Source organism: Drosophila suzukii, chromosome X (assembly GCF_043229965.1).
Source record: "Drosophila suzukii chromosome X, CBGP_Dsuzu_IsoJpt1.0, whole genome shotgun sequence".
Lineage (NCBI taxonomy): Eukaryota > Metazoa > Arthropoda > Insecta > Diptera > Drosophilidae > Drosophila > Drosophila suzukii.
In genome coordinates, this window is record NC_092084.1 from 21,416,239 (window position 1) to 21,441,935 (window position 25,697).

General features: G+C 31.9%; 1 protein-coding gene across 1 annotated transcript in view; it reads left to right on the top strand.

Annotated features, from left to right (window-relative positions):
- Positions 1-1,245: 1,245 nt before the first annotated feature.
- Positions 1,246-25,697, top strand: part of Pde9 (phosphodiesterase 9) — a 147,695-nt gene continuing 123,243 nt past the window's right edge. The window contains exons 1-2 of the mRNA XM_017068310.4: positions 1,246-2,089; positions 16,881-16,949. The gene's annotated coding sequence lies outside the window, so the exon portion shown is untranslated. The remainder of the gene's footprint in view (positions 2,090-16,880; positions 16,950-25,697) is intronic.

Genomic DNA, 25,697 nt, shown 5'->3' on the forward strand with positions numbered 1-25,697 from the left:
AAATTATTACTATTATAATCGTTTCTTAAAATTAAAAATTGGTTAACTGATTTTTGGTAAATGGATTTTTAATATATTTATTTTATTATTAATAAGTAAAATAAATACGGAATTAACATTTTTACCGTTTTGAATTTTTATATTTGGTATTTTTAGATTAACTAAAGTAAATAAAAATAATGCTATTAAAAAGTGGATAGAAATGATAAGAAATCTAGTGATAGTTTAAAAAACATAATTTGCACTAAATGTTTGTTTATTCTTAACACGATTCTATATTTTCGTTGCTTTTTGACATATCAGGGACATTTTGAACAAGTAATCAACATCCCTAATCATATTTTTTAACGTGGTCCCCTAATTGTGGTCCCTTTTTTATTTGATCATGTGAAAACGGTAAAAAATATTGAAAAATTAATACAATACTTTTAATTTATGTTTGTTTCTTTGAGAGTGACTTAACATCATCCTAAAGTTACTTTGATTTTCTTTAAAATATTTGGAACTTTTTAACATGACTTGTATAAATGTTTGTACATGATCCCTAATTTAAATATTTCATTACTTCTTCTATTAAATAAATGTATGTGGAACTGATTACAAAAATCAGGTGCTTATAGAGCAAATAGTTTTGAGTAAAAACTTTTAACTTATGTTGGTTTTTTTCGAGTGTTGATTAACATTATCCCATATTTTCTTAGCTTTTAGTTGAAATGGGACTAAAAGGGATTTTTTAACATTGCCTTACATTTTCCCATATTTCCCTTGCCTTCTGTTAACATGCCAGGGACTTTTTAACATGCGTTCAACAAGGGACTTTTTAGCATGACTTTCCCACGATCCTTTAGTTTAAGAGTTTATCGTTAGTCAGAGCGACGAACCTCCGCGTCGCTTAATGAGCTAAGAGCACGCGGAAGAGAGCCGAAGAGGGCGAGCCGATTCGGAAGAGAGACAAAGAGCGAGTATCATATCAGCGCCGAATTGAACGCACGCACGCTATTTTCATTTTCATTTTCATTCTGTGTCGGTTATCAAATTTGTTTTGCGCCCTCTTTCTGATCTTGCATCTCCCTTTTTCCCCTTTTTCACTGACACTTACGCTGAGGCTATCTCCTTTTTTTACTCTTACGTTACGTTTTTGTGTAAAGAGAGAGAAATTCTCATTCGGCGCTTCTCTCGTAAAAATACCAGAATTTCGCTCACTCTGTTCGGTATATCGGTATATCAGTATCTGCTCGCTCTGACTTTCGAATCATTTCGAAAATTGTGTTTGCCCGGTACGATTCTTCGATCTCCGATTCTTCGATTCTTCGCCGGCAGGTGAATTTTAAATATCGCACCGGAATAAAAAAAAAACCCAAAAAATAAAACAAATTTCGGGAATGACAAAAAAACAAATCACAGCGGGCCTTAATTATTTAATTGAATTATAAAGTTTATAAAGTGCTGGTGATCGCAGTAAATCGTCTAATAAAATAATAAAATAAAATAATATTTTAATCACTATGATAACAAGCATTTTAAATTGATTTTTTGTTGTTTTTGTTGAGCGTGAATATCGCAACGGAATAAAAAATTAACAAAAAAAATAAAACAAATATCGGGAATGACAAAAAAAAATCAAATCGGGCGTTAATTATTTAATTGAATGATAAAGTGCTGGTGATCGCAGTAAATCGGATAATTAAATTGTTTTTTTATGGCAAAATAAACTGCATAATAAATGATTTAAGCAATTAAATTGATTTTAGCAAATTAACCTAGGATTGCTGCAATTTAAATATTTTAACGCGCGCGCCCCCCTTTTATTTTAATTAAAAAAGTAATATTATTATAATACGCATTTTAAATTGTTTTTTGTTGTTTTTGTTGAGAGTGCAGTTAAGATCGAGCAATGTGTGTGTGTGTGTGTGTGTTTGTGAGGAAGTTATAGTTTAATGTTGGTTAGCTTCAATTGTCGAGCAACACAAAAAAAATTATAAAAAAAAAGAAAAATAAATAATACAGCCGCAGCAGCAGCAACAATAGCAAAAACAAAAACAACAAAGTGATGCTGATTGATGTCACACACACCACGTTAAAAAATACAGTAAGTAGCAGACAATTGGATTTGCATGGCGAAGAAGAAGAAGAGCGGAGAGCCGAGTTTATCAATGAAAGTGAACTGTGGGAGTTGTTCGGTGTGCATGTGTGTGTGTGTGTGTGGGCTAGGTGGCCAGTGGCGCAGCCCAAGGGGGTGCCGGGGGTTAACAGCCCCCCTAACAAATAAATTCAGGAGAATAATCGAAATTATCGAACCAATAAAAAGAATTCCCTTTCGTGAGGAAGATATTAATAATAACATATATTAAACACAAAGAGGTTAATAACCCCTCTAGAATACACCATTCAACAAATGCTTACAAAACAAGGAATCCAAATAACCATAAAACTTCAAATATGTTAATATTACATATCAAACAAAACCGATTCTATCCCACAATGTAACGCCATAAACTTTTTAAAGTTGAAATTTATTCATAGCCCCAATACAATATACAACTTCCAGTTACCAACAAATTAATACTTAATAAAAAAAGGTTTATAAACCCCCTTAGAATACACTATTCAACAAAGGGTTACAAAACAAGAAATCGAAATTAAAAAACAAATTACCCATATCAAACAATATCGATTCTATTCCACATTTAACGCTATAAACTTTTCAATGTAGAAATTTTTTCATGACCCCAATATAATATGTGTATACTATCCAACTTGCTTTCAAATTAGTTCCCATTCATACAATAATTTGTACCAAATTAATATTAATAATAGTTTCAATAACAAGAATTTCCAAAACTCCAAAATATATTTATTATCTAATTTACCAACAAATTAATTTCTATAAAATTGATATATAACTTGACTTTATAATTGATAGAAACTAGTATTTTCTATTGAAACTAATTTTTCATATTCCAAAAATTAATAAATGTATTTTGGGATATGAAAAATTAGTTTCAATAGAAAATTAATAAATGTATTTTGGAATATGAAAAATTAGTTTCAATAGAAATTACTAGTTTTTATCAATTATAAAGTCAAGTTATATATGTATCAATTTTTCTAGTTATCCAACAAATAAGCACCCCCCTCAAAAAATAGTTTCTACCCTAGTGCCTTTGGAAGTGGCTTTGGAAGTGTCTCATTATTCCATTGTTGTAACAATGCTGCGGGGTGAAAAAAACATTTGAAGTGGAAAAATATAAAAAAAAAAACGTGGAAAAATTAAAGGTGATAACAAGACACTAAGAAGCTCATTATTTATCCTGTTATTCTACTTATATAATTTACTATTGAAAGAATCCAGAAAGCAAAAATTGTTGCCTCATTTCCAGAGCTAGAAATAATTTTATTATGAAATTTCTTATGAATGGTAACTCCTATATTGGCCTAACTTTTTTGATTTCGTATATAATTTCATATACATTTTTGGAAGGCAGCTTAAACTTAAAATCAAGCGATTAAAAGTTAATGATAATGCTTTTTTTACATATGTATGTATGTACATATGATATTTATAGAATTATTTTCCCTGAAGTGATCACTTATTTATAATAAATTATTTTATTAATCTTATTTTAAACAAGTTTTGTATGTGTTATCAAACTTTGCTAACTTTTGATAAGTCTAAGATTTCTTATAAACTGAATAACTGCAAACAAAATAATAAATATATGGAATAGTTGAGTTCCTTTGTAGAATATTTCCGAGAATTGTAAGTTAAATGATTTACTTGATTGATTTACGCAGTTAGATAAACATTTACACTTTGTTTAGCATGGATTTCAGTTAATATTTTCCATTATTCGGTACTCAAATATTTCCCTAAATATTTGTGATTTGTTGTCTGATTTTTTTGGGCGCTATCAAGCACGTTGGAAACGTCTTAATTATATATGGACTGGATGAATAAACTGTTCCGAATTCGCAGGTATTGGAATGTGCGTGTGTGTGTCCATATATATATGTATATATTTCTTGATATATATGTATATATATATATGTGCGTGTATATATGTATGCTAAGAAATGCCGTTGCCAGCAGCCAGTGCAACAACAACAGCAATGGGAAACCTTTTGATAATCATATCACGCAGTCCACTGATAATTCGCATTGTATTTGTTTGCTGTTGTTGTTGCTCCTGCTTTATCAGCCCCTCTCTTTATCACTCTCTCCCTCTCTCTCTCTCTCTGTCTCTTCCGCTGCCTCTCTTTCGCGATCGGCGACTCTCTTTTGGGGGGGGGAAAACAATAATAAATAAAAACACAGACCTCACAAAAAATGTCCAATAATTGTTTAATAAATTTAGACTACAGTAGAGCCTCATCCAATAACCCAAAACAAAAAAAAAATCCCATTATATTTCCAATTTTCTGCGATCTCTGCGCATTATTTCGTCGTTATCTCCGATCCCCCGGACTAATGGAAAGTTTCCAGACTGTGTTTACATCGGGCGGGATTATGGAGAGGAAATTATGGTTTGGACCTCTAGTTCAGGGAAATTTAAGACCACTGGACAAATAAATTAGAAACCCCTTCGCAATTTGTTTATTTGTCGATTATGATATATCTTCTTTATAAAAGAATTTTTAGGGCGCCTAGAAGTTTCGTTTCCTGAGGAAATTCGAGATTCCTGTTATTTCTAAGCCCATTTGAATAGTTTTTACGGAAAATTATGGTTTTAGATTACTCGACCAGGGAAATTTAAGATCACTGGGCAAATAAATTAGAAACCCCTTTGCGATTTGTTTATTCGTCGATTTTATCTTCTTTTTTAAGGCGCCTAGCGGTTTCAGTTTCAGAGGAAATTAAAGTCCCTTGGTATTTCTAAGCCCATTTGAATAGTTTTCACGGAGGGAAAATTATGGTTTTAGATTCCTTGTCCAGGGAAATTTTATGATCACTAGACAAATAAATTAGAAACCTCTTCGCAATTTGTTTATTTGTCGATTATGATATATTTTCTTTATAGAAGAATTTTAAAGGCGCCTAGCGGTTTCAGTTTCTGAGGAAATTGGAGTCCCCGGTTATTTATAAGCCCACAGAATAGTTTTGAATAGTTTTTATTGAGGGAAAACTACGGAGGGGAAATTATGGTTTTAGATTCCACGTCGAATATGATATATCTTCATTTTTAGGGCGCCTAAAAGTTACCGTCTCTGAAGAAATTGGAGCTTACTGTTGTTTCTTAGCCCATTGGAATAGTTTTTATGGGGGAAAATTATGGTTTAGACCCCAGGTCCAGGGAAATTTGAGATCACTAGAATAATAAATCAGAAACCTTTTTCGCATTTTGTTTATTTGTTGATTATGACATATCTTCTTCAACCTAGCGGTTGCAGTTCCTAAGGAAATTGGAGTTCACTGTTGTTTCTAAGCCCATTTGAATAGGTCTTTGATCTATTTGTTTATGTCTAGATTAACTTGAGCCCTATCCTCCTTAGTTTTTGTCACAAACAAATTCCTTGAACATTATTAAGATGTATTGCGGCTCTCTATTACAATTTGAGATCATTGTGCTTATGCTTACCGAAGTTCCAGTTGAAGACCCTCAAAGTAAAAGTATTCGGTTTATATTTAGCTAATATGTACATTGTATGATAGTTATATTTCCTCATTTGAAATTGAAGTTACTACAAATAATTCATTTATTAACCAATATATTACTTTCTTAGCAAAATCCATTTCTTTTATAACATTCTCACGCTGGTTTTCGATTTTTTCGATATTAATCATGTATGAAATTTATCGATTGCAAAAATACATCCCTATTCGCAGGTTTTTATCGCCTCTGCAGAGCCGGAGAAACATGAAATGATAAATTAAGCGCAGACGAAAAAAAAAAATGATTCGAAACTATTGTGTAATTTACATTAACGAGCGGATGTCGTTGGCTTCTACTATATAATGAACCAATTACCCAGTTTGTCTCTTGATTCGATTGCTCTGCAGGCACACAGATACAGATACAGCCAGAGATACGGATACAGATACAGATACTGATGCGAAGATACAACCACATTTGTGTCGGTGCTGTTCTGTTTTGTGCTTTTCGCAAAGTGACTAAACGAGATTTTTTGTAGCCGCACTGCTGCTCTTCCAATTCTGATTCCAATTCCAATTCCATTTCATTCATGTTGAAGACACCCACTTGAATGATTATGAGGCACTGCAGATGCTCACCGCGCGATACAGATACAGATCCAGATTCAGATTGAGATTGGGACAGAGATTCAGATTCAGATTCATATGTGTACGCTTTTACAGGCGCATATTTGGCCATCGTCAAGTGACGCTTCCGCATTTGCCGGCCACCCACGTGCCAAATGCTTCAGATACGTATCTCGAATCTCAGTTCTCAGTTCTCGGCTCTCAAAAATCTTAAGTCTTAAGTCTCTGCCCCCCAAAAAAGTCAAGTGGCAGTGAGGAATGCGATTGCAGATAAGATATTCCCAATTTGGGCAGATTCATTGGGCAAATATTCAACAGTCTTAACACCTGTTTCTTTGAAGATTTGGTGTTAAACATAGGATTTATTTAATTAAAATTTAGAAAAAGTAAAAACATGTAGATTGTACTTGTTTGAAAATAAGACAAACCGAAAGTATTGGGAAAAATATTAGTTTTTTGTTGAAAATTAATTTTTTAACTTAAGATAAATTTAAAAAAACCCTTTTAAAGTGGGCTATTTTATATTTGAAAATAATTAAGAAAGAAAAACAATCACTAAAAAAATATTTAAAAAATACCATACCAATTGCTTTGAATTCATTTTTAATCCTTTTTTTAATGTTAATCAACGAAACAATTTTTTAAAACGAATTAAATATAAAATAAAAACAAGCCATTTTTAATAATATAAGAAAGTATTGTAAAAATATCTTTAAGATACTTTTTAATCGTTAGAAACATTGAAAAATTACATAAAAATAATTTTAATTTTCAAAACCTTGTTAGGGATTGAAATCTGTTTGGAATTCCCTTTTCAGAAGGAAATTCCGAAATTGCAATAACTTTGACCAAACGATAAGGCGCTGATAGGTAAAATTTATGCTGCGCACACAAAACGGAATGATTATTATTAATCTTGTACTAAAAATTGCTTTGTTTCGTAAACTTTTCCATGCCATTGAAGGAGATAAGTGAAACTTCTCGGAAACTTTTATCCCCACCAGCGAAAATTTCCATGCAGCCGGATCTCTGTTTATTTATTCTGGCACTCGAATTAAAAATAAAGAGAAAAGTTTACCAATCGCATGGAGATGTTGTACGATACGATCGTTGTACGCATTTGGATTCGGATTCGGACACAAATTGCCCATCGATAATTGCCGGGTCTTCAGAGATGGGAGATCCGTAATTGTGATTGTGGAATTCTTGGGATTGTGCAATGGCACACCGTATAATTGTTGCCCGCAATTGAAACCGCTGGATCCTTTGGTCTACTATTAGCTGGCAATGGGTAAAACTATCGCTGCAATTTCCCCGGCCATCGGTAGTCCGCTTGCATATTCATGAGATGGCAAAATGATACCATATGATACCATCGCACTGGGGTTTATGTACACATGTACTCGTTTGCCGACCATGCTTGTAATTTTTTAATAACACTTAACAAACGCCTTGGACTTGGCATGTAAATTGTTGATAAATTATGTTTTTAATAGTGCCTTGTGCTGTCGTTGTTCTTGCTGTTGTTATTATTATTGCTGTTGGTTTATGTGGTCAGATAACTGGCGCCAAAGATACGCAAAATAATTCTATGAAAATGGGGTGTTTGTCATCGCGACTTTTTAATACCTCTTAAATAATATATACATTAAATAAGAATTATTTTAAATGGAAAAAGATACTATCCAATTTCTAAACAATATAATAAATATATATTATAAATATAATACCTATTACAAAATTATATAAAAAGGAAATTGATTGATTGTAAAATGAATAAAAAACATTTTTAAATTTAAAAAACTATTTCTCAGACAATTCTAAATATTTTTTTAAATATCCTAATACTTTTTTAATATAATTAATTTTTTTCAGTTTTTTTAAAATATTTTTTAGAATAAAATTTTTTAAAATAAGTAAAAATTGTAAAGCTTGTTTAAATTTCAAACAATATTTCTCTGACATATTTTAAATATTTTTTAAATATCTTTAATATTTCCTTGATATTATTAATAGTTTAATATTTTTTTTAGGATAAACCTTATCAAGAAAATATGTGAATAAAATTTCAACCAGCTTTGATTAAATTTAAAACAATATATCCTATACAATTTTAAACTTTTTGTTGAATAACGAAATATTTTTCTTGAGAATATTAATAGTTTTAATATTTTTCTAGGGTCAATTATTATTATATATAATTATTGTTATATAAAACATATATTTGGATAAATTGGCTAATCAATTCGGCTGATACCTCCAACATCCGTTGCCACTTACCAAATGTTGTCTCAGTTTTACAATTTAATTCCCATAAATGCACATATGTACGCCGATGTGTAGCAAACACATTGCTTATACAAATATTCTGCTGATCTGTGCTGGTTAAATGGTAAATAAAAATTCATGTTTTGTTTGCCTTTAGCCGCACCAAGAAAAACAAACAAAGCTGAAACAAAACAAATCGCGAATTTATTCCCGAAATATTACTTAGTAAAACTAATAACAATAATTTGCTTTTTAACAATTTTTATTTTTTCCGAATACGTTTTAGATTTTAATATTTATACTTTTTTGTTTTTTGTTAGCTGCAAAAAATGTTTAAGCAATGAGGCACTCAAGTCTTATGCAGAATGCTCACTTTTTGCCGTCCAAAATATTGGGCAAATATTATACAATTCGCCACAGGCACGTAGCCAAATCATCTGTTTGAATGAGTTGAAGTTCCGCTGGTTTGCGTATATATAGTAATATTCTTAGTCATCGGGAAACTCGATTGGATTTGTTGCTGAGTTAAATAAATATTACTAAATAAACTCGTATACCCTACATACAAAAAAATTTTTGATTACAATTTATCAATAGTATAGTTCAATGGTTCCAACCCCTGGAATTGTTAATTTGACCAACGAAATAGTTACTCTACCAACTTCAAAATACACACAATCTACCATTTTATGGTAGTTTTACTACTAAATAGTAATCAAAGCAGCAATGCAATACACGTTAATATTTTTTTTACAGATACAGTTGGTAAATTTTACCCATGAATTTTTTTGTGTGTATAAGATCAAAAGCTTATTTATAAGCATTGTAAAACATTATAATTTTCCTAAATATTTATGTATTTAATATTTATATTACAAATATTTTTAAAAGACTTGGTAAACTCAAGGTTATGGTTGGTTATAATTGATTAGTTTCGCTTGTATCGTTGGTTTATGATACCAAATATTTTAGAAAATCTCATATTTTTGTAACCCTCTATATTTCTTTTAAAATCTGTGTTCAAAATCACTGCTGTATCGCCGATTCGAACCTAAACCTGATTCCCCGCCTATGTACCACATAATTGACTGCATTAGCCTGCGAGCAGGCAACAGATGGCACATCACATGCAATCCACATACCCCATACCAAACCATACTATACCATACCATACCTTACCATACCATACTATACCATACCATCCTCCAATCCTCCAATCCTCCGATCCTCCCAACTTGGTGAACTTGAGCGCATTGCGATGCGCTCATATATTTCTGGCTTTGGGGATGGGAAAACCCGTTTCTCGTTGCATTCTTCGACCGGCGTCATCGATGATGCTGATAATGATAATAATGATGATCATATTAAAGATGGTCATGATGGGGTTCCATTGGCATAAGCCCGGCTCGATGATGATCGCGATTTGCCTTGGCATAACGCAATGCCAAAGCTGTTGTGCCGGTTGCTGCCTGCCAGCTTTTAAAATGGGTATATGTTTCTTTTTCATCTTTTATTTTCTTTGTCCGGACTCTTGTCTCCGGGGTTCCGTTCTACAGACGACCTTAAGAGGGGGAATTGGGAGGCCAGTCGGGAGACTGGAGCAAACCACATTTTGTATTTCGTACACCTGGGGAAAAGTCATCTGAAATGTTGAGTAGTTCAGTATAATAATACTATAGATATTGGGAATATCAGTTTAATCTTTCTTAAAAACAATAACATTCTTAAATGTCTAAGTAGAGTCTTTATATTTATATTAAATCATATGGTATTATTTCTATGTTTCATAATAACATATGTAATACCAGAAGTAAAAAAGTAACATTACTACAGATATGGAGAATATCAGTTTAATCTTTCTTAAAAACAATATGTTTTTTAAATATCTAAGTAGAGTCTTTGTATTTATATTATATCAAATGGTATTATTACTATGTTTCATAACAAAATATGTTATACAAGAAGTTAAAAAGTAATATTACTACAGATATGGAGAATATCAGTTTAAGTAGAGTCTTTTTATTTATATTATATCACATGGTATTATTACTATGTTTCATAACAAAATATGTTATACAAGAAGTATAAAAGTAATTGCAAATTACTCATATAGTTCTGATTAATATTTTGTATAACAAAGAACATTATTGTGGAATAACATAAAAGAAAAACAAAGAAGTGGGTTCAAATCATATATGAATCACTCGATATACTATCTGAAATTGTTTTTTATGCTGAATTATGTGCCGCAAGAATTCCAGAAAAATTCAAACAAATATTTATACAGTTCTTTAGATAATACAATGTTTTGCATTTAAAGCTAGTTTAAACATCTCTGAAAGCTAGTTTAATATGTATTTATTATTTCTCTCTGTGTATTTTATGCTTTTCAATCGCCCAGCTCCATATTGCGGACCTGTTGCCGCATAGTTTTCGGTTTTTTTCTCCTTTTTTCCCAACCGGTTCGGTTTGGTCTGTTGCTATTTTCGTGACTCTGGATCGGTGCAGTCTCCGCTGGAAACGCGACTTACATAAAGCGAATTCATATTTACACGTTTCTAACATTTTCAGCATTTCGGCTCTGATTGTGTCCAATTAATGCAGAGGTTTGTCAGAATGGAGGCACTAATTTCGCTATAATGCCGACGAAAGTTCACTTACCGCATTTTAAGGTCATCCAGAGGAGGGGGGAGGGGGGGTGTACGGTTAGTGGGCGGCATTTGTGGGGGACTGGCTTTGACTCTTGATTACGCCCGGTCGTCTCATATCAGTTCTACGTAATGAAAACAAAATATACAACAAAAAGTATAAAAAGTCAACCAGAAAAACGTAATAAATTGATAAGACCGACGGGCGGAGAGTTCAACAAATTTTTCAAGAAGAGAGTGTGAGAAGAGAGATGCGAAAATCAAGAGTATTTGTTCTTGAACTATGAAAACAATCACCCTTGGAAGATAAAGATTACAGAGATCAGGGGTCAACAAGAATAGAGAAAACAATGTTTGGACATGGAAAAAAATAGTAATCTTTATTTGGAAAATTATGTGATATAATATATTCTTATGATATCATTCTCCCAATCACCCTTGGAAGATAAAGATTACAGAGATCAGGGGTCAACAAAAATAAAGAAAACAATATTTGGACATTGGAAAAATATCTTAATTTTTTATTTGGAAAAATATTTATTATAATATATTCCTATGATTACTTGTAGTATTTTATAATTATGTTAGTATTTATTCCAGAACAGCGTGAGTATAAAGATAGATTTTTGGACTATCAGTATTATCACCTAGTATGAAAACTTAAATGGACATATATTATACATTTTTATTTATTATTTTTTAAATGGAAAGTTTTCTTTGGTTTATTAAATAGTTTGATTATCATTATTTTTATAATCTTTATACAAATATTTTTCCTAGATAGGTGAGGTTATTTTTGAGTGACTTTAGTTATTCTTGTTCTGTTTTGAATGAAAAAAATTCCGAAATGATGACATTTTTATGTGATTTTAACCCCTTGACTTAGGGAGTTTTTCTTTTCCTTAGATAGTAAAGAATAAGTTAAAATCACTGATGAACTTTGGCATCACTTGGTGGACTTTGCCCGCGAGCGAGAATAACAAACAAGTCTGCTGGTCATGCCCATAAAAGAGAGTTCCCAAGAGAAAGATTTGAAGAGAGGATCGGGGAAAGAGAGACGACCAGAGAAAGAGTCAGTGCAAGTGCAAGTTGCACGTGCTGCGAGTTGGTATCGAAGAGAAAAGTCCCCAAGAAGTTGGCCTAAACCAGCAAAAACTGGCTGCCAAAAATAGGAAAATAATGGAAAAATAACAAGACCAAGTACACACAATTGTATTATCAACGTAACGCTACGATGGACTGTCAAAAATTCGCTTCCAAATTTAGACCAACGTTTTCCCTTTCCATTCCCCAGACTTCTCCATTGTGGTAATATTATTCGGGTGTCAGAGACCCCCATGGCCGATAAGGTTTTATCACTCAAATGTTTCGTCGCCGACCTGTTTGCGAATCGAATTTGAACTAGATATATGGGTTCAGTCCACAGAGAATACGTATATCTACGTCGTACGATCCATTTGAGAAGCCTTCGCGATCTAGTAAATCTGAGCGATAAATGGGGAAATAGATATAGCAGATATTTCGAAGGTGTCAATTCAATCAGAATTAATTGTTCGTCAACATAACATAAATTAGATAGTATTTCCAATGGGCTTTTATAAATATTACGTTACTCAAGGTTTACTTAAAAGTATATAATCCTGATTCTTCTTTTATCATTTTATGTTTTTTATGCAAACAAAACTTTAGATATAATCAAATCAGGTAGGCTTAATTTAATAATGAATTCATAGGAGAGCCTTAAAATTAATTTTATGGATCAAGTTTATTACCAGCTCATCCAAAAGTATATAATATAAATATTTATGGTGTTGCAGAGGCCCGTTTGACCCTAAAAACAAAGAAGTCATATGGAAATAGTTTCAAATTAATAGGCATAAGCAAATGCTAGGTGATATTATCATAAGCTAATTTCGGTTATGATATATAAATAGGTATATCTGCAAAAAAAAATGCTGCCATTTGATCCCTATGAAATACAATCCAAACGAACCGACTGTAAACATTTGACTCGAAATCGAACCATAAGCAGATTGGGTTTTGGGTTTTTCGCTTTATTATCTTTAAAATATATTCCGTGGATCCGGTGCTGACCAAATGAAGGTGTAAATATTTGCCGAATGTCACAAATTGTTGAAATTGAGATAGAGTGGATTGTTTGATGATTCCCAATGTTTACTCCATGGCTTCAAAGCAGCCGACGCTGCCTCGGGGGGGAATATCCCTAATAAAAAGATATATAGAGCTGAAGATAAAGATATGGCTAATGTGTGTGGGAGGTGGCAACAGGTGATCTCGCATTCTTGGGAAATGTTGGCGCTATTTGCCCGCTGGCAACAAGTTGTCAACAGCTTTTGAATAACAGGTTCCGGAGCGGTGTTTGAACAGAACTTAATTTGGGCCAAATGGAGGGGATCGTATTTCTTTTTCTTTTTTACTTCTACTTCTCTATTGTTTGCCCCCAAGCAAACAGGCCCGAAAGATAATTGATTCATGGGCTAACTAAGAGATACATGGTCTATTGGTTACTCAATATAACCAATCTTTAACCAAACAATTAGCGCCACAAAACAATTTTGTCGCCAAAAAAGAACGAGGGAAATAATCATAAAAGAATAAAACCCAGAAGTCTGGATCACACATGCGGACATTGAATTTATTGTGATCATTAACAAAATAAAAATTGGAATTCGGCTGAGAGCGAAAAAAAGAAGCTAACACCTCTACGCTTGCTTTATCATTTTGGCTTAATTTGTCAGCGGCTGAAAAATACGGCACAAATAAAAAAAAAACGAATTCACACTGACGTCGCTACATGACTGGCATTATATTGCCCAAATAATTCGCTGTACTTTTGTTGCCTTTTTTTGTTTTTATTCAAATGCGCAGGCGCAAAGTCGCGTGCCGCTCTGGAATCGAAGTTGTATAATGCCTTATAACCATCCTATACGATCTCCAGATCTTTGGCATGCACAACATGTTGTGACAAGTGCCTTGGCATTAATTTGGAAAAAAACGAAAATCGCAAACCAATTTGAAAACCCAATTGTCATTGCCAATAAAGTGGAATTGCTGCCAAAAAAATCAGGGGAACTTGAGGAAGTTCTTGTTCAAATGAGCCAACCAATGTTTTTTGTAATTTTTTTCTTTTCATAATTTCATATTTTTTAAGTGCTTGGAATAAACGATGAATATTTAATAATCATATAAGTAAAATAATTTCAAATTATATATGCATACTACTTTTAAATAACACAAAATATGGGGAAACTGTTTATTATTATGTTTTACCATATTTCATTTAATTAAAATTGGTAAAGGGTTTATTGCACCTAAATCTCAATTATTAAATTTAAAAAAATATATATGATCCGCGATTGAAAATATACGTAAGATTTATTACCATGATCCATTTATTTATAATTGTTGAAGGGTTTTATTTACCCATATATCAACTACAAAATTTAAAATTACATACATTTTCCGCGACTTATAAAATACTTAAAAGTAATATCAGATTTATTGCCAGGGTCCATTTAATTATAATTATTAAAGGGTTTATGCACCCAAGTATAAACTGTAAAATTTAAAATTATATACATTTTTCGCGATTTAAAATATACTTTAATGTAATTTCAGATTTATTACCAAGATCCATTTAATTACAATTGCTTAAGTCTTTTATTTATCCAATTATCAACTATTCAATTTAAAATTACACACATTTTCCGCGATTTAAAAAACACTTAACAATAATATCAGGGTACTAAGCCATCAAATTGTTATAGCTTAGTTGCCTCTGTTATGAAACTTTATGAGCTGGGGAAAACATACATGTAATCTCCAATTTACATAAGTACACATCCCAATCGAGAGCCTCCATTTGGCTTTGAATTAATTTAATATACCACAATGCGCCCAACCTTTTCGCCCCTTCATGCGATAAGTCCTTCCATAACAACCAGATGATGATAGTAATTATCGCAAACGAATACGAGTCCGAAAACGCATGCCATTTGAGTGAAGCTCTCATGGTTTCTCTGTTGGCCACAACAGGATTCGTCGGAATAATGCCATGTCCTTCCTAAATTTTCATTTTCCCCCAGTGCACGAGTGTGCGAGTGTGCGAGTGTGCGAGTGTGTGTGTGTGTTGGGGCTTGTGGTTTGTTGCTGGAGCCCGGAAATGGCAAGTGAAAACATCCAGCTCAATTTGCTAGCCTCGGGGAGGCGACTCAGTTCTGGGGTCGGCCCAAAGACAAGGCTACTAATAATCCTCACTATATGGTGCACTGAAAAAAACTAAGCTACATGAAAGAAAATTTAAGAATGTGGTTTCTCAGGCTGCTTCATAAAATATAAATAAATAATAAAAGAGAGCCATTAAAAAGCTGATAAAAGTCATATTGTTGATTAAAAATAAGTTACACTAGTTTACAGATTAAACATTTTTATCGAAATAATCGTGGATAATTATCGATAAATTATATTTAAGTTTAATTTTTTTTATTGCAAAAAAGACATTAGTTAGTATGCATATACCAATTAAATAATTGTCTTACTTATCTTCTGAAATAATATCATATCATACTTTTAATCAATTGGATAATAAACATATATCGTTTGATAAATAAAATCGATAATTCGATATTGAAATTGTGGATAATATATTATTATTACGACACAGTATTATTTTAAATATAATTATAATAATAAAATGTACAAAAGTTTTTTTTTAGTATCAATACTATCAATCACCAATAGAATAGCTAAACATTATTTTAAAATACATACATATATATATATATAAAATATTTTTATAATATGATTTTCAGCAATTTTCTTAAAAGGAACTTAAGATTTTTTGAGTGTATGGTGCGAGCTTTGTGGCAATGTGTGGGCTACTTTACCTGGAAAAAGTGAGACAAACGTTATGATTTTGATTTGCATTTCGGTTGCCGGCATTCCCAATCCCAATTTGTGTCCTCAAATGCCTCTTCCGGAATCTGTAGAAATTTTTAAATCGATACAGCTTTTGAAATGCAATCTTGTGGAAGGTTTTAATCAATTTTGCCGATGGATATGTAATTAAAGTTACCTCGCTGAGCTAATATTACCAAAATATTGTATACCTTGGCTTTGGTTTTACTTTAAGACGGCTGTGCCAAGTATTTTACTACATTAAGGGGGATTTTTTTGGGGTTTATCGATCTAGTCCCTCATATTCCGCATTCAGCCCCATAAAGCACAGTATATGTATGTACATTGTACATACATACCTATGTGCCCCCATATAAATTTATGTACAATAGATATAGATACCTGAGCACGGTACTTACTGTGTGTAGAATAAGCCACAACAATTAACAATTGAAATTGATAAGAATTTTTTAATTACGCCGGCATCGTCGCATTTGCTAAATGGGCAAATGGGTTTTTTTCCTCCTGTTTCCTCTACATTTTATGTTTTTATTTTAAATTTTCATTCTTTCTGCCGCTTTTGTTTGGTTTTATCTGCACTACTGAAATGTTGGTCTAATTACCGCGGGAATTATAGAGGTCTCACCTGAATTACCACCCCCAAAAAGCCCCCATATCGGAATGCGTGTGCGATAATCAAGCTGTTAACATATTGTTTACATTTTCGATTGTCTGTAACAATTAATCAAATAGAATCGATACCTATTTGCACACTTGTTGTTGCACATTGTAATCACACACACAACGTGTTTTCCATTTTTTTTTTTCAGTTATCACCTTGAAGGGGTTTATCAATTTTGTCAGCCCATAAAGATGGTATCTTGGAAAACAGTTTAGAGGTGAGTCAGCCGTTTACATTTGTGATTTTAGGGTTTTTTGTAAATGCCTACCAGTTTTATTTTGCATTATTTATAAGTATCCGGCTCGGGGGACCAATTAAAGCAAATATTTTTGTGATTTAAGCTATTTTTTAAATGCTTTCCAGTTCTTCTTTGCATTGTTTATAAGTATCCGGCTCGAATGACCAATTTCTATACTTTGTAATGCAAAAATATTTTGCCAAGACTTAATCGAATTAAAATCAGTACTTGAGCATTCCCCAACACAAATGTTCTCAATGGAAACTCTCCGCACGCCTTCAATTTTGGTTCACCGCCTTCGACCAACAGTTGAATTGAGTTTTGTGGTTAGCCACCACCCTCCAAACTGACTTTGTAATTACGCGCGGACAAAGTAATTAATTAAGTTCGGCTAATGCATACGTTAAGGAAGTAAATCCCACCGATTGACATAGTTGCGCCCACAATAACAGCAAATACATCGAGTCGCCTGGTGGTAATGCACCTTAATACACCCATTTATCAAGGGCGTTTCGGAATTCGCTTTGAATATGTCCGATTAAGTTCTCACCTGTGACAATGAGAGATGTGACAGTGGAGATAAAAGTTGGTGGAAAAACAAAACAACATTCATCTTTGTAGGGGAAATACTAAACAAATTGGTTGATCGATTGGGGAAAAAAATTTAGTTTAATTTTATAAACAATATTTACCTTTGAAAAGTTGTTATAAAGGGCGTTATTGGTCACATTTTAGAAGAGTTTTTTATAAATCATTTTAAAACATTAGAAATTGAATTATGAATTCTTATATTTTTATTTTTGGAATTACATTTTGTACTTGATTTAGCCAGTTTTAAATTGCCTTTAAAATTGTAATAATAAACTCTATATCTAGTATTGTAGTATTCTTCAAAAACCTTGTGTTTCTGGCTAACATAAATTCAAAATATTTTAAAACTTGGGAATTTGAATTATGAATTTTTATAATTTATTTTAAAAGTTACAATTTGTTTTAAATTAAATCAATTGTAAATTGTATTTACATTTTTAATAATCAACTATATCACAGTATTGCAATATTCTTTAAAATCCTTGTGTTTTTGGCTAATATTAATTCAAAATATTTTGAAACATGGTGATTTGAAATTTTATATAATTTTTTAAATTACGTTTTCTATTAAATTTAGTCGATTTTAAGTTGAATTTAAATTTTTAAAAATAAACCTTATATCATAGTATTGCAATATTCTTTAAAATCCTTCTGTTTCTGGCTCACAATAATTGAAAATAAATTCGCAGCGTTGTTAGTTTGCTTTTTAGTTGAATTGCTGATGGCAGGGGGGATAAACTTTAAGCGAAACTGCATTGTTTTCGCAGTTTATATCCCCCTTAGTCTGTTTTTTTTTTGCTCGCATTTTATTTTCCACCCTGGTATTTAATCATTTGTCATAGCATTGCACCGAAGTTTTGCCATTGTTGTCGCTGTCTTTGTCTGATGTTGCTGCTGTGTTGCAATTTCTGTTGCTGTTGCTGTTGCTGTTGTCGGTTGTGTCTGTTGCATTGTTGTCAGCGTGGGGTTGCGTGTTCATTGACGTCACACGGGGGGTGAGAGGGTGGTGGTGCAGAAGTGGGGGTGGTGTTGCATGTTGCACGCACACACAAACAATATGGTGGCCCCCACTTTGTGTCCAGCACTCAAGTAAGCAGGTCAGCGGTTCTTGCGGTTTAACTCACTTCGAAAGCACCACCACCTGAAGGGAGCCACCCATCTGCACCACCCACCCACCTGCACCACCCACCCATCTGCACACCACCCACACTCCAACTCGGTCAACCTGCGGTTTGGTTCAAGTTCTCTAAGCCCAAACTCAAACCCAAGCTCAAAACCCGCGATTATGCAATTGAATTCGCACACTTTTCGCTGGATGAAAACTGAAATTGATTTCCATGAAAGTCTTTTGGTGTCCAGGTGTTTGCCTTCTGTGTGACCAAGAAATCAATTTCAATTAACCAAATACATTTTGCCAGCGGAGAGAGCACAGGCAAACAAGCCAATAAATAAATAAATAAATAAATATGCATGAAGCAGAAGCTGCAGATGAAACCGGAGGACCTCAGATGAATCCGCATCCGAATCCTTGGACCGCAGTCAATAATTTACCAACAGGGTTCTCGCTTTCGCAAAGAGCCAATCAAAGTGAAAATAATATTGCTATGGCATGCCACAAAAAATGTAAATTGTTTTTAATAACATTAACTACTTGTGGAAATGTAATTAACGTTTTCAAATGATTTGTTTAAAATACATAAAAGTATCTTTTTATTTTAGTAATGTTTTATGTCGAGCTTAAAATAAATTCTTTTTAATTTCTTAATCATTTTAACTTTATTTTTAGATAAATATTATAAAAATTTTAGAATGATTTAATTTCTATTGTAAAATATTTATTAGAATTATCTCCAATACTTGGATTTATTAGTTATACTCGTGTTTTCAGTATGATTTTAATTTTATTTGTTAATATTTTATTTTAAAAATTAAGATAGAATTAAGTTTCATCGTATAATATATATTTAAATTACCTCAAAGACTTATTTATATTAATTATATTTTTTAGTACGATTTTAGTTTAATTATTTGAATATTTCACATTGAAATTTAATATTGATTTATTTTTTATAGTAAAATATTTATTTAAGCCATCAAAAATATTGGTTATATTTGGTATATTTTTAATTTGATTATGATTTAATATTTAATATTTAATATTTAAATTTGAGACTGATTAAATATTTATCGCAAGATATTTATTTAAATTATCTTCAATACTTTGGATACTATATTTATTATATTTTTTTTAGAAAATTTCTTACAGTGTTGCATATTTTATTTATTTATTTATATAAAGCTAACTTGCATATTCTGTTTTTTATTTGCTATTCATCTTTCAAACCAAATTAGTCAATTGGGTATTTCCTTTGTTCTCTGGCTTATTGATATCAAAATGGGTTTTTTTTTTGGGATGTGAATGGGTATGGAAATGGGGGTGCCCCTCCCGTTTTTTTCTCCCGGTGTGCGGCTTGTTGACTTGCCCCTCTAATAATTGCCAAGACCGCGCGAGGAAAGGCAAACAAATTTACAAAACTGGCTGTCCGTCCGCCAGTCAGTCAGTCCGTCCGTAGTCAGCAAGTCTGGCAGTTAACGCCTCAGTCGACGGCTGCGGGAAAAGTCACGTTTTGCATTTCGGTTTCGGTTTTTGAGCCACCTCTCTGAGGTCCCCCTTTGGCCCCTTTTCACGCCACCCCTGCTTCCGTGTTTGTTTTGATGCGCCGCAAATGACAGATGATATAACCCGGGGAATACGGTAAGGTCAATAAAGGGGGCCTTAAGAATCGGAAGCACTTTATTAAAATATTTAAATAAAATTGAATATAACTTGAAAGACATTAAAATACCCTTAAAAAAATTGTCTCATCTAAGTAGTATTTTATCGTTTTTTGCAACACAATGAGCTATAATATTACATCTTTTTGACAGGAAAATTAGAATTAAAAGCAACTTAATGGGTATTAAATCTCTCATTAGTAATTGAAAAAAAATATATATATAGAATGTATTTGTTTGGTACATCATATAGATTAAAATCATTTAAGTCTGCTATCAGATTATTATGGATACCCAGAATTTTGTGGTTTAGGCAAATATAGTTTAATAATTCATTTAAAAAGATTCAGATCTTCTAGACATACCTTAATGATTAAATCTATGCAATTATATATATGTAACTATAAAAAATATGAATTGAATACATAGAAAAAAATATGAAGGACATTTGTAGAGTTGTATTATATTATTTTGTTTAAAAACTATTATTATATACACCTAAATACATTAAATGTATATTTAAGGAACTTTTAAGATATGAATAAGCAAGTTTTTTTCCATTTACTAGACTCTTTAAGTATCGGGTTATTTTATAATTTCATAAAAATTTTATTAGCTATTAAAAAGGATTTGATTTTCCTTCTGACCCAAGAATATTGAATCAGTATCAGTAACCAAAGTAAAAATCCCCAATGGAAATTATAACCGGTTCCTAATACAGGGAATATTATAGAGCAACTATATTTATGAGATTTTGGCTTCCAGCTCTTCTCGCTTTTGCCTGGTTTACCATTAGAGGTTTTCGAAGCGTTGAATTTGAAAACTATTATCGTATTTTATTTTCTTTGTATATAAATATTGTATATATTATACTTTAAAAACTCTATAGATCGGACTAAGCTTGAATTTTCTATTTATGAACCTCTGTAACTCTTGGCTTATTTTATAATATTAAAAAAATTTGTATAAGCCCCAAAATATTTAAATTTATATTCCACAGTATCCATAGTAAATATCTTCAAAGGAAATTATAATAGGTTCTGAGTACAGGGAATATTATAGGGCGACTATATTTATGAGATATTAGCTTCCTGCTTTTCTCGCTTTTGCCTGGTTTTTTACCTTTTGAGATGTTCGATGCGCCTACGCGAATGAATTTCCCCGTTGGCGTTGATTTCGAAAATATTTTATTGCACAAGTGAAGCAATCTGTATGTGTGTGTGCTCATCATGAACAATTGAAAGGCATAAATGCATACTATGGTTTGCTGATAGCTATCTTTGCGGAAAAATGCCAGTGACAACATTGCGTATGCGCAATTTCTGTGCCACAAGAGATGCAATCTCTCTATCCGGCCATTTGATTGTGACTGCTGCAAAAAGGATATTGCAGGATGGCTGTGTTTGAGTGTGTGCGTAGGAGTGTGGGTGTGCGGAGAAAGCTGACTAAGTGAAATAGTGCAAAAGTGAAAGGGGGGGGGGGGGGGTGTACAGAAGAAATGCAGTCAAACAGAGCCCAGAATGCCGAGCTCAAAAATGTGTTGGCCCAAAAATGTTTTGACTCTTGTGTACTTAACTGGAAAAGTGTGTGTGTGCGTGTGTATTGGCCAAAATTTGTAATAAGCCAAAGTCAATGAGCGTTTAATGCGGAATTTTCCCCTGACCCATTCGATTCGATTTGATTCGATTCCATTGGCTTGCAAATACCAGAACATGAGCATAACTCTTTTTCTGGAATATTTTGCCAGAATTATTTCCTTTGAACATATCCTTGAACTCTTTTGGTAGCTAGGTAAATATTTAATAAGTAAATATAATGCAATTTAATTTCTTTTGGTAAGCAATTTCAGGGGATCTTATGAAATTCAGGTTTTTACTTTTATTTTATGAATAGTTTATTTAGTTAAATGGCATCATATTGAATTTATTGCAGGGATATTTTTCTTTGACTATTTTTTTTATATTTCTTTGTAGCTAGGTAAACATTCAAAATGTCAATATATAAAAAAAATTGACTTTAATTACTTATGCTGTGCAATTTCAAAGCATTTTATGACATTGAGGTTCTTACTTTTATTTTATGCATAGCTTATTTCAATTGAGTTCAGTCTTAGTAATCGCAAGGATATTTTTCTTTGACTATTTTTTTTATATTTCTTTTTAATTTGTGTATTACTTGTGCTGTGCAATTTCAAAGAATTTGATGGCATTTTATTTTTTACTTTCATTTTATGAATACTTTATCCTAGTTTGCAGCATATGTTGATAGCATCAGCTTGAATTTTTTGCCTGGTTTTTTTCATCTTTGACTATTTTTTCTGAATTCATTTTATAGCTATGTAAATAAGTTTTAAAAATTTCAATAGGTAAATATAATCCATTTATGCTGTGCAATTTTAAAAGATTTTTTTGATCGTTTAGCTTTCATTTTCATTTACCAAACTATTGACAAAGCATCATTTTACATTTTTGTCAAGAATATTTTCCTTTGAAAATATATAATTAACTTAATATATCCGCGAATTCTCATGGTCATTTTAAGAACTTCAATAGAACAATTTTATTAAGATTTGTATCTGATACTCTTAAATCTTAAAAATATATAAAGCACGTGGCTAAAAACTTATTTGTGGTATTCTAATTTAACATTTGGAAACTAAAGTTGTAATTTTTCAATGATTATTCTTATAGATATGAATAATAATTGTAATATTTTGCAGTTGAAGAACATCTTAAAATTCCTATAAAATCTATTTATTTTTTATTCACAATAGGTTTATTAATTTTTAAGCATTTTGTTTTTATGGTAACTGTTTTTATATTGCTAGGCGTAGTTTCAGTTTAATCTTATTTTGTGATTGCACGCAAAACGGGTGAAATATTGTGCCAAAAACAATGACAGCCTTAACTGCCGACACTCACACTTGCCCCCGCACTCACACAGATACCCAGTCACACAGATACACACACTCACACTCACTTTTAAGGAACCGAGCCGTGGCGTTGTTTCGGTTAATTTTTGCTGCCTGTCACAGGACATGCAAAAGGGTATTTTAATACATGTCAATGTTGGTCTCCTCCTGTGTTTGTGTGTGTGTGTGTTTGGCGCCTATGTGTGTGTTAATTGAGTTTACGTTATCAAAGATTTGCTTTGTTGTGGTTTTGACAGCGAATTTTCGATACCTCCTCACCAAAAAAAGGCGCTTTTAGGTGAAAAAAATAATTGTTTCGTTATTTTTAAGTAGTAAAAGTGTGATTTAATTTTTAGTGGACTTCTGACATATTTTCTCTTTATGTTTTATTTTTAATTTCAGTTTATTTGATTTTTTTCGTAATTTTTGAGAAGAGCTTTTATAACCTCAATTAAAAAGGCTTTCAAATCTTTGTTTTGTGTTTTTATTTTTCCATTTTCTATATGTTTATTCTGATTTCGTGATTTTCACTTGAATTAGATTTTAAAATATTGTATACATTTTTAAAATCACCAAATAAAGATGATTTTAAGTGAACAAAAAAATAATTGTGTCGTTCATTTAAAGTAGTAAAACTGTGTTTTAATTTTTAGTGGATTTCCCACGGCAAGTTTTTAATTTGTGACTTATTTTCTCTTCACTTTGTTTTTAAAACTTGATTTTTTTTAAATGTTCTGGTAATTTTTATGAAGAGTCTTTAAAAACTCAATTAAAAAGGTCTTAAAATCTTTACTTAAATTCGCTTTTTAAATATTTTAGGGATAACAAATATTTTTCCAAGGCGTATAAATTAATGTAATACCTATTTATCCCATCAAAGGAAAGTAGTTATAAGCAAAACTTTGTCTTGTTTTGGAAATATTTCAAAGAAGATTTATTAAATAATATTAAAGGTTTTCCTATAAGACTTATAACATAAAATGTTTTTAGTGTATCCATTAAAGTTGCTTACTGTTCCATTTATTTTATTCATATGGTATTATGTTGTTAGTTTGAAATTGTTCGTCAATTTATTTTATTCTCTTGGAAAAGTTTGGGTTTATGTGTAAGTCTTCTGCAGGATTTTCACATTTTTCCCCCGCTGGAAAAGATGTTCGCAGTAGTTTCTCCTTTTCGGACATTTTCATAATGAATAATATTTTGTTGTTTTGGTTTCGTTTGGCTTTGACATGGGTAAACATTTGGCCAAGTCAAACATTTGTGTGGGGTTTAAAGTTCATTGCATTGTGTCAGGGTTGCTTACGGCCGCCCTTTGCCCCGCTTTCCCCGCTTCATCCTCCCCCCTCTTTAACTTTTCCGGCACTTTTCCTCACACACACACATACGAGGAAACCCTTTTTATTTGCCTGACCCATGAAGACACACAGAAAGTGGCCTTGTTGTTTTTCTCCACTCTTACCCTTTTTATACAACATTTTTTTTGTAGTCTTTCGAGCGGGCTCCTTCCTCACTTTCGCTGGATATATATTGCAACTATCTGACCCCTGACCCCCCCCCCCTGGAAACACTCACATGTAATGCATTTTTAAATTTGCATGTGCTCCACCAGGCGCAGCAACAATGGCAGCTGTTAGTGTCTAACTAGTTAGTTAGTGCCACATTGAAGATGGTTGCCTTGCCGCACGCGACTTGCAAAAAAAAGGGGAAATAGGCAAAAAAAAAAGGACTCCACCCGGAAGTCGAGCAGGAAAATCCTTAGAAGGATAGAATGGGCATGTGAACAATTAATAAAATTAATGGCAATGCTAAAGTAACACTGTCTTGACAAAAAAGTAACAAAAAGTTAACAAAAACTGTTAAATATTTCATTTGATTAGTTGACAAGATAATTGGTTGCTCAAAAAACTCTAGCATAAATTAGCCATTTTTATTTTTCTCCAACAGGGCTTAATAATTCATGTGACGTCGTAGACGTTGTTCTTGACACACTTTTTTAAATCTAAAAGAAAACACTGAGAAAGTATATATTTGGTAAATAAGATACTTTTACCGTCATCTTACCGCTTGCTAGTAAATTTTATATTAAGTACGAATATTCTAGTAAATTAATGGGTGTATATTCTAAATTTTAATGTAATTTGAAACTAAAGATAATTACCAATCTTAATTTGGTAATAAATTTAAAAATAAAATATGAATAATTATTATAAATTGTAAAAGGTTCCAATATTTGTTCAAATTGGTTGTATTTTTGAAATTCAAATATAAATTCTTAACACATATTGTAAATTTTTCAAATATTAATTAAAACTGATGAAAATATTTCTTAAATTCAGTTATAAATTAAAATTGATGGAATTATTTCGTAAATTCAATTATAAATTAAAAATAAAGGTAATACTTCTTAAATTCAATTACTAAATTATACTAAAGGACATATTTCTTAAATT